Here is a 10,798-nt window from a genome sequence, read left to right on the forward strand (position 1 = left end):
AAGTCGCGTTGGAAGCCGGGGAGTGTTCTGGTAACAGTAGGGGGTCTAGGGTTAAGAAATAGCAGCCCAAGGTAAGAGCAGACCACAGGGAGCCTCCCACAGAAATATTTCTAGGTGGAGAGTACTGATTGAACAGGTCGGCCAGGAATCTGGGAAGAAGGACTAAGGGGGTCCAGCGGAGTCCTGGGGAGAGTATATACAGTCGAACCAGAGCAGGTCTTGGAGGGCAGGACACAGATGCGGCAGGGACCTCGTCTAAACAGATTGTATCGGTTCGTGGGGAGGCAGAACCCAGTGCTGAAGAAGTAAATCGCAGTTCCAGGGAAGCAGGGATGAATCCCAGTGCCGCTCCGGTCGGTTAAAGCAGAGCTGCCCGGGTGCTGTGGGCACGGCGGGCTCAAAAGGTTCTCGGGAAAAACTGCAGCGGGTTTCTGCGAAGCAGTTCCGGTGGGTTTCAGGAGATCAAGAGAGGACCTGTAGATCTACGTCGCTTTTTTATTTTCGGATCATCGCTCCTGGCAGCCTGAGGCAGTTTTCTTCCAGCCCGCCCTCTACCTTGCAGCTTGTTGTGTAAGATTCCTTTGAGTCCACATGAGCTCATACTGCTACTGTCTAAGTGCTGCGTACAATTTAAAAAAACAAACCACTTTGTTATGGAGTTCTGGTGTTAGTCCATATTGCTTATCCATAAAAATGCTACTGAGAAATGCTTGCAATATACTAACGCACACCATTTTTCTCATAACAGACGGAAGATTCCCTTCTATGAACCAGGGCTTTGCAGAGCTTATGATGTAACCAGTACTAGCTTCTTCTTAGGTGAGGGGTCCCCAGAATTAGCTCAGAGATCTTCATTTATAATTTTATATAAACTATATTCCTACCAAGGGAAGGGTGGTTCTTCCACCACTGTTTAGTTATCATGATTTCGCCTTTCGTCTTCAATGGACTTGTAGTTGTAAGTGTAACTAAGTGTAACAATGTTTATTGTTTTAATCTTATGCATTTTGCTGTTGGTGTAGCATTATAGAACAACGTACAGAGCTTGTCAGTTGAAAATAAAACTTTTGAACTTACATAGACTCGTGGTATTTGGTGTGGACTTACATGAGTGACTAGGTGAAAGGGTGTGCATTGCTTCCGTGACTGAGGTCGGGAGTGCTATGTTCTGGGTTATCTACTCATTGGTATTTAGGGGGGTTCGGAGAGCTAATAGCAATGAGACACTATAACTAGTCAGTCACAGGATTGTGGTAGGTTCTGATTGAGGTGTGAGGAAAGTCAAACCTCCCATCACCAACGTCGTCTTTTCTCGTGCAAAGTTCTCTATGTGCAGAATCCCTACAACAATAGTAGTATGTCCTATCCTATCAAAAATAGTAAAATCTGGATGGGCATTTTGTTGGTATAAAGCCTCAAGATTAAGAAGAATAGAAGTAGTGGATGAGGACAACCCAAAGGACTGGACTCAATGGCTAGAGCTATTGGTGAATCTGAGTTTTATTTAAAACCTTTTAAATAAAGAGTGGCCAACTGGGCAAGCTTAGCTACACACAGACTAATAGTAGTAGTTCAGAGAGTCATCGCAGAGGCATTTAGAGGCAGGGATAACAAGAATTTAGAGACAGATAGTCTAGATAGAAGAAGAATTTGTAAAAAAAATAGAATTAGGAAACCAAAATAATAGTTCGGAAAAAATAGGGTGCAGGAAAAGTTAGGGAAATATAATTATTAATATTAACCACTGGAGGACTTACTGGGGCCAGCAGCAGAGCCCTTGGTAGAGGAGTGGTTCTTGCCCTGGGAGGCATGTTGGTCTGGTTCCGCCGACTTGGACCCCGTCTTCTTGCCCCTGGGTGCTGATCATGTAAGATTAATTAAAGAAAGAGACAAACATTAATGTTTGGTGTGAAACATATAAAATATTTAAAAATACGCTCCAGAAATATTTTTGTGAACAATTGCAATAAAATTGATCTATCTAATCTGATCAACTAGTAGTATTGCAAGATTCACAGACTGTCTAGTAAGCCTAAGTACCACCTGACCTAGCCCATCTATTCCAGACGGGCCAATTGTTCACTAAGTCTGCATTTCCATTTATTTCAGTCCTCAAAAATACATAAATGGACGACACGTACATACATTTTTGCATACAACAAATTGTTGGTTGGTTGCTGCTGCTGTTTTGCTAGTGATGATAAACCTATTAACACTCACTAAACAAACTACAAAAGGTTCTACTAAGGACTGGGGTAAGCAGCACTCAGCAGCACATGACGTGACATAGAATGTGTCACGGAGACCACTTAAAAATTACTAACGAATAATAATAAGTAACTAAACCTATCAATCTACCACTGTCTCTTCTTAGTAGCAGGAGGACAAAGGAGGGACTAGAATCTCTCAAGCATTACCTAACTTAAGTTCTCTAAAGTAAACTCTTACATAATCAGGCCAAGCGAGCGCAAAGTTGCAAACAAATAAGATTAGTAGCACTGAGCACCTGTGCCATAAAAATCACAGAAAATTTCTAAACGTAATTTACCTGCAGTGTAAGCATTCTTGCTGGTCGGAAAAAAATATATATTCGCAATATATAACACAGAGCATAAGAACACGCAGTAGTAACAATAAATAGCTACTCACCAAGCCCCGGGACCTCCACTCCTAGCAGGTCCTGCTTCCGGTCCAGAACCTCGGACTACCGGTGCGTAAGCTGGTTATTGGTGCGCCGGACACCAGAGCAGTGAAACACTGCCTGGCGCTCCTTACCCCACTGCTGCCGACGCTCCTGGAGACCGTACCCAGACCCAGGCCTGCTGCCTGCTGCCAGGGTTAAGGGGAGCTGGCGCTGCACAAAAAACGCAGTGTGGCCACCTCCGTATCACCAAATAAGGCCCGTGACTGCACCTCGTGTTGGCGCCGCCATCCGCAAGGAAGGGGGTCGCAGCTCTGTCTACGGCTATGAGCCATGCAGCCTTTTGCCATGGTTCTGGGAAGGCGAGGGGGTGGAAAAGAAAAGGTAGGGATGAAAAAAGTAAGTAAAAGAAATGAAAAAAGCAGGGAATATAAAAAGAGAGAAAAAGTTGTGAAGAATACACAAAAAGTTGAAAAAAACTCAAAATATAGAATCAGGAAAATAGAGAGATAGATAATAAATAAAAAAGATCAAAAAAAAGTTTCCAGAACCAAAGGATTGAAAAGATAGAGGGAGGATTGAAAAGCAGTCCAAGAACCATAGCAATAGGGTGAAAAACAAGATGGCTGCGCACATTGCGACCGCATGGGCAAGTTTGCGCTATATTTCCTCCCAAGCACGCAAAAAGCGTTCCGAACATGTAATACGCATTCCCGACCAGGAAATACTTATAACGAATGGGCGGGAGCATGTAATACGCGATCCAGGACAGTAGATTAGCATCGGGAGCAGGCGCGGGCGCGGGCATGCAATACGTGACCCGGAACAGGAAATAACCATCGCGAGCGGGCAGGACAAGTGAAAAACAATATGGGCAAGTTTGCGATATTTTTTGCCGAGAGTGAGCAAAAACACATCGCGAATGGGCGGAACAAGCAACTGGGCGTCTTCACTGACTTTTTGTGTGCTCGCGGAGATTTTTTACAATTTCATGGGGCTTTGCGTAACGTGACTACGCAAATTCCGCCCACCCCTAGTGCTGTCCTCCGGTTCTGAAGTCTCAGGGACACAAAGACTTCACCTGCAACCCACTCACCAGCACCTGGACTTCTCTGTGGACTTCTGCAGTAAAAACGAAACCAATTCTAGTTCCCAGGCCCTGTGAATTGTGTGGTTGGTGTTGCAAAGCAAGAAAAACAACTCCGATACCGGCAGCAATGCTGCAATCTGTATGAAGGCCAGTGGCACCACTTGTGAAGTGCACGATGCAACACCTCTCCTGCACCACAACTCCGACGCCCTTCAATGCCTGCAGTTAATGGCCTTCCTGATGCCAGTGCACGCACTGATGTCTTAACCGCACGTGCCAGCTTCACATTATCGTGGAGCCGATAACCAATGAGGGTGACCTCACAAACTCTTGCACATCATGTTGCATCACCTCACCAGACCCAATAGCGTACCGCCGCCGCCGCCTAACTTCCCCTGTCCTGGATTCGATGCCTATCCTACTCACGGACTCGATGCCTCACCTTCCCGGTGGCAACCTGGAACAGGCTTCGCCTCTGCACCGACACCTCACCTCCTCGATGCCGTGCATTGTCTGTTTACTTCGTTTTCCCAGATACTGTTGTTTGGGGGTCTGTGTGATTCTGGGCCCAGCCCGCGCACCATGCGGTCGGTGCCGTACTTTGGATTTTTGCCTGTGACGATGTTGTAATAGCCCCAGTTGGAGCTATTTGTTTCTACAAGTGCTATTTTTGAAGTAACTGGTCTAAAAGTGATATCTTGATACATGTATGTTGGATTTTTGTCATTTTGGTCTTGTTTTCTTTAGATAAGGGTACCTTATATTTCTAAACTAGTGTGGTGTTTTCACTTTGTCACTGTATGTTTTAAGTACAAATACTTTACACATTGCCTTTGGGATAAGCCTGTCTGCTTCTGCCAAGCTACCAAGGGGGTGATCAGTGGTTATTTAAAGTGTTTAACTCCCTCACCCTGACTAGAAGCAAGGGTCCCTATTTATACAAAGGTGCATACCTTTGCTAACTAGAAACCCCCATTAATAACATGCTGCTTTGGATATATATCGTCCAAAGGTTTTGCCTTGTGTCAGAACTAAAAAGAGATGAAAGATATGGTGGCGGCTAGGCTCTGTTTGATGAATTTGTTGTAATTAAAAGATGCCCTCTTGGTAAGCAGGAGTTAGGTAGTCAGCTTATGTAGAATAGCAGGTTGTAGGTTTATTGATGAGGTTACAGGTTAGATTATATGTTACATAGGAACTACCCCACCAGGACCAGCATTCTCTCTGCTCCTCCCACTCTATCAAACGGACAACCAACTTCCAGTCACACACCAGTGTTCTATGACATCACACACTGGCCGAGCAGAACAGGGAATAATGGAGGTTTACACAGAATGCACAACAAACATAGCTGATGATAACAGAATGCTTTTTGTCATACATGTGACAAAGATTGTTGACCATTATCTAACAGTGATCTGGAAGATCAGACAAATGAAAATCAGTGAAAAGCCACAATGGGCCGATTGGACTTTCTAATAGTGCAGGCCTCGCCAATGAGTAGCTTGTGAGCTACTGGTGGATCTTCAGCTACCTGCAACTATCCAGCCCAAGTAAAGTTCAGCCTGCTAAATTAAACTGTTTTGCTGTTTAAATTAGTATACGTAAACCAGAATCGAAAAGTGTGTATTTGGGATGAAACTATGTCTTTTCACAACTCATAAGCTGTTCTTTGTAGAAAAATGGTTGGATTTATAACTATATCTAAAGCTAATATTTGAATGATACATGCAGGGTTGAGGAAATGTAGTACTAATATTATTAACGTGGTGCCAGGGGCATTGCAGCCATGGCTGGAATGTACTGCACATGTTGAGACATTTTACAGTGACAATTAATTTTTACAGTACTGCTAGCAAACCTGTCTGATGCAATAATGTTATCACATCTGGTAATATTCCATATGGTCACTATATAATCTTTTCTGATGTGGTCACTATAAAATCTCTATTATTATCAAGAGCTCGGGATGATTTTCGATGAACATTAGTAGTTCGTATGGCATATAAGGTTGGAAACTCCTGCAATTGTGCAAATCAGAACTTTCGGTCTCCACCGTGACAATATCTGTTTAAATGACTAGAGCTCTGGTGCGGCACAAATAGTTTTGTTTAGGCGGTCAACGCACAGATGTCGAATTGAAGGGTGCTTTTAGAGGAAATCTTTTACATATGCTAAACATGCCCAACAGCAGAAGAGAGTTTTCTGTTTTGCTCATGCCTTTTAATCTTCTCCTGCTTTTCTTTTTACCTTGCACTTTATTTCAAATAGCCCTAAACCCATAAATATGTGGATGAGGGTTTTCTTCTTAACTATGCAGTTTTATAAGGTGATATGATGAATTGTCTCTTATTTTTGCATGAAGCACTCACAGCCAAAACCAACAAATTATCTCTAAATCTTTGAAAAAAATCATTAAAACAGGCATTTATAAGTCAACCAGATGCTCTGCACAACTTATTTTGTGTTTACTGTCTGTAGACATCCCCTATAGAGATGCGTATTTTTCAGGAGTTCAAGGGAAAAAAATAAGCTCTTCGTTATCAGCTACCAACTCATGAGCACTTAGGAGACTATTTCCTAGGTTTGGCATGTACTTCTGAAAGTGATTGACAATGTAACAAGAGCTGTTGTAGCTTTATATTTCTTAGAGCAATTATAGGCTAACATGGCTTAGCATTTTGCAAAACATTGAACTTGACTCAGAGGCTTTTTCTCGTTTGATTCGGACTGAAGAGTTTGAGAATGCTTTTCTTGTGGATCAAACAAATTCTATTTTTGTGCAAAAGTCTAAGCAATTTAAAATGTCAGTGTATGCTTTTACACCCCTTGACTGTAATGTGTTTCTGTTTAATCAATAACACCTTTATGACATGCTGTACTCCCGGGTGAAAGGGGGAATGAGCTGGCTGCTCTAATCTGATATCAAGCAGTTTCTTACACAGATGGACAATATTATTTAATCTGTAAACAAAGGTCAAACTTGAGTAATGGGCTTAAAATTGCATTCTGTATTTATCCTAATGCCGTAGAATAAATGCCACAATGCATAGGTAAAGGTCAGTTTAGCAAGTCATTTTCAGAATTTCTCCTTTGGGGCGATGAAGCGTGTATTCAAAAATGTTATGCTGAAAATAAATGTTGAAAGATTAAAGTAATGACTATTGAATGTCACAGCACAGCTGCCAACATTTAAAATCAGAGCTATATAAAATAAAATAAATTACTTTTTACGAAAGAAACACTTTTAAGAACGGCACGTTTAGCAAAATACTGAACCGTTGATTATCATTATTAATATTTTGCAAGGTTGTGGGGGATTCAATTTGCATAGTGTGACTCTTCCACTCCTCGATTCGTTTTGCTTCACTGTACCTAGGTTTGTAGACCTCCACTGAGTACTATATTTGTGCTTCGCCATTGTGTATTCCTGTGTAAAGCACAATCATGGTCAGTCTAATACAGTCACACTGTTTAAATGAATGACTGTCCAGGCCAGACAATATATATGTTCCAGGACATCTACGGTTCTGAAGAGAGTGCATCTGTAAGTACCTACCCTGCATGTGGACAGAAATGTGGGTGAGGCACGCTTAAATTTTTAAAACAAGCCTTAATAGATGTATATTTCCATGTACCTTGACAAAGTATGATGCTGTGCTTTCCTTCGTGTTACAAATATGGTCTACAGACCATGTCCATGAAAAGTCCATCAGCCTGATTCATGTACATGCCGTTTTGCGTGTCCCTAATAGCGAATCATAGCGATTCGCTATTGAGGACACGCAAAACGGCATTCATGTAGGAATTGCCACTTAAATAGCGATTCCTACATGTTCTTTATTTGCGAGTAGCAATTTGCTACTCGCAAATACTCCCCATTCATTCCTATGGGCCAAGAGGCCCATAGGAATGAATGGGGATTTGCGAGTAGCAATTTGCTACTCGCAACTAAGATAGCGATTTTAAGGGTGCCAGGGGTGTCCAAAGGACGCCCTGTAGCACCCCTAAAATGCACTTTTGGACAGGTGTTGCGCACACACATGTCCAAAGGACATGTGTGTGTGCTACATGTAACTTTGAAAAATGCTTTTAAAAGCATTTTTCTGAGTTTTTGCTATTTACCGACAGGTCTGACCTGTCGGTAAATAGCGGCCCCAAAAGTCCAAAATCGCTATTTTGTTTTGTGTCATGAATAGCATTTGAGGAATCTCTATTAGAGATTCCTTAAATGCCATTCCACGCAAATATGCGAATTCTTACATAGCGATTTTTGCATTTGGTATCATGAATACCAAATGCAAAAATCGCACTCGCAAAGGGCCAGATTCTCAGAATCTGGCCCTTTGCGAGTGCAATTTACCTACATGAATCAGGCTGCATGTTTTTGGATTCAGGGCCAATATGATGTCTGTGGTTCCAGAATGACCGCATTCAAATGCAGCTCAAGAAAAGTCTAATACCAGAGCAGCGTACATTCATAAAGAAGAATGTCTTCTTTCAACAGTACCAACAGTGGTATTCAGAAATATGTTGCTTGTTCAACAGGAAGTCTTGCAAAACGTTAACAAGAGTCTGAAAGTCTAAAAGTGAATGAGGAGTAACTCACTCGAACTGAACTTATGGTTTTTTCAGTGAATTTGAAAGGTTTTTTAAATGCTACTTTCTAACTATAATGTCCCTGAAACCTATGTTTTTCAGTGAATTTCTAAGGTCTTTTAAATGCTAATTTCTAACTATGCCTACAGAGGTAGGACATGTGTAGAAAGAGCATAATGAACCACTGTGATGGCCCTGGAGTAGTAAGAGGTTTTAGGTTTCAGGGAAGGGTAGCTTAAGAGGTACCAAGGACTTTGTAGGGCTCAACGAATGGTAATGTTAAGAGGCAGTAAATAGTTTTTAGGACAGAAGGGAGGGAAATTATTTAAAATTACAGTATATTAAATAAGAAAAATAATTAAATATCTAAAAATATTAAATGTAAGGTAAATAAAATATAATATTAGACATACAATTCTTAAAAATGAGATCATACGTTAAAATTAATAATAACATTAACTTTTGGGAAGTAAGAAGTTTAAAAAATCTCTCCAGCCCATAAATCTTAAAACTAGGAATTAGGGAGAAAAACACCACCGCTCAAGGAGTGCCATGTTAACATTACTGAAGTTGATAATACAATGGGAAGGGGGGGAAGGCTGGGATTGCAATAGAGCAACACATTCCTCCTGATTGGCCTCCCCTCATCTGTGCTGCTGCCAGAGAAGTACAACCAGCATATTTATTTAATTATCCAGGAAACATAAAGATTTGCAGCGGCATGTATGCATGATAATGGTTTGGATTTTGTAAAGGGCCGTTGCTATTGTGCCCAAAAAATCTACTCAAATTGTGGTTACAGCAGGGTTGTTTTTGTCCCCTTGTCATTGAACTCACATGCCACTGCTCTGGTCTTGTATCTGGCACAATCCTCATCTCACCTCCTGAATCTGGGAGTCCTTTTGATACCTGTCCTACTGTGTATAGAAGACGCTGTTTGTTTTTTATCTTAATTTTGTGGACTCCAAAGGGCTTTGAATGAACCAATTTAACTTACAAAACAAGATGAAGGTTAACCACACAAAGACAAAATAATTGTGTTAGGGAGGAAGCCTGCAAAATTAACTTTCTGGATGATTGGGGATGATTTTTGAGCGAGACTTTATATATAGTCATTTATAACCCGTGTTAGAGGAGAGTGGACATCTTCGGAGTCACCTATTAATATCAAAACAGTATAATTGCTGTCTGTCTGAATAGCCCACCCATATACAAAGCATTTTAGCATTGATTAAAACAAAATTAATTCCTGAACTTTCTTATACTTACAAAGTCTTCCCTGGCCATATTGTCTAACGGCTGTTGTTAGAAATTGGGTAACTGGGGCGAGAACCCTTGAAAAGCAGCAACCAAAATTCTAGTCAGGACAAGGCACAAGCAACTTGCAAATTAACCTGTGCTTGAACCACTGGTAGCTTGACACAGAATAGTCAAGCTTAACTTAGAGGCAATATGTAAAGTATTTGTGCAACACTGCAAACAGTAGAACAGTGAAAACACCATACAAAAAGATCCCAAAACAGGTTATAAATATTGATCTTAATTTTTTCAATACAATAAGACCTAAACAACAAAAATCCAATCAGTAGAAGCAGAATCATGAATTTTTTAAAAATAAAATGCAATATAGCGCCTAAAAGCATAGAGTGTCAACTGTGGCTCTCTGGTCATGCTGAACCTGGTCAAAGTCAAAGGTTCAGGCCAACTGCGATGGAGAGCAGGGCCAAATACAGTCCCAAAATAGTCTTATTGAAGTTTTGCCTTCTCAAGTTTTGTGCCATGAGTCGTGTTTGCCTGGTAGAGGACTGCAGGGAGTAAGGAGAGTATCACAGGTGGTAGTTAGTGTGGTGCAAAGAGCAGGCTGGGCTTTGTGGATGAACAGACTGGAGCTTTACAGTAGTGGTCCTCAGCAGGTGAGGATGCTTCCTGTGTGAAGGTACAGGCTTGCGGCGGCTCGTGCTGAATTTCAGTGTTAGCGATATAGCACAGCAGTCCTTCTTCCTGACAGGGTATCCACATGTCCAAATGTGTACTGAAGAGTTGGTGTCTGAAGTCCAGAATTTATACCCAGGAGTGCCTTAAAGTAGGGGAGGAGCTTCTAAAGGCATGACTTTGAAGTGCACAGGTGGCCTGTCTACATGGCCCTTGCTCCAGACTAACTACAGGGGGTATGCAGGACTTTGTGTGGTGGCAGGACACTGCCTATTCAGGGGTAAGTGGGGCTGGGCCCAGCTCCTCCCACCCATCCTGACAATGGTGGCCCATCAGTCACACCTCTGGTTCCCAATGTGTGTGGCTGTCTAGGAGGAATACACAAAGCTCATCTCTCAGCTATACCCACTCATGTGACCAAGAGACAGGCGAAATGCACCAAATGGCTAAGCTAAGAAAATGTCAACTTTCTAAAGTGGCATTTTCAGAATTGCAATTTAAAATCCGACTTCACCATAAGTTATGATTTTAAATTG

This window comes from Lissotriton helveticus, chromosome 2_1, assembly GCF_964261635.1.
Source record: "Lissotriton helveticus chromosome 2_1, aLisHel1.1, whole genome shotgun sequence".
Classification (NCBI taxonomy): domain Eukaryota; kingdom Metazoa; phylum Chordata; class Amphibia; order Caudata; family Salamandridae; genus Lissotriton; species Lissotriton helveticus.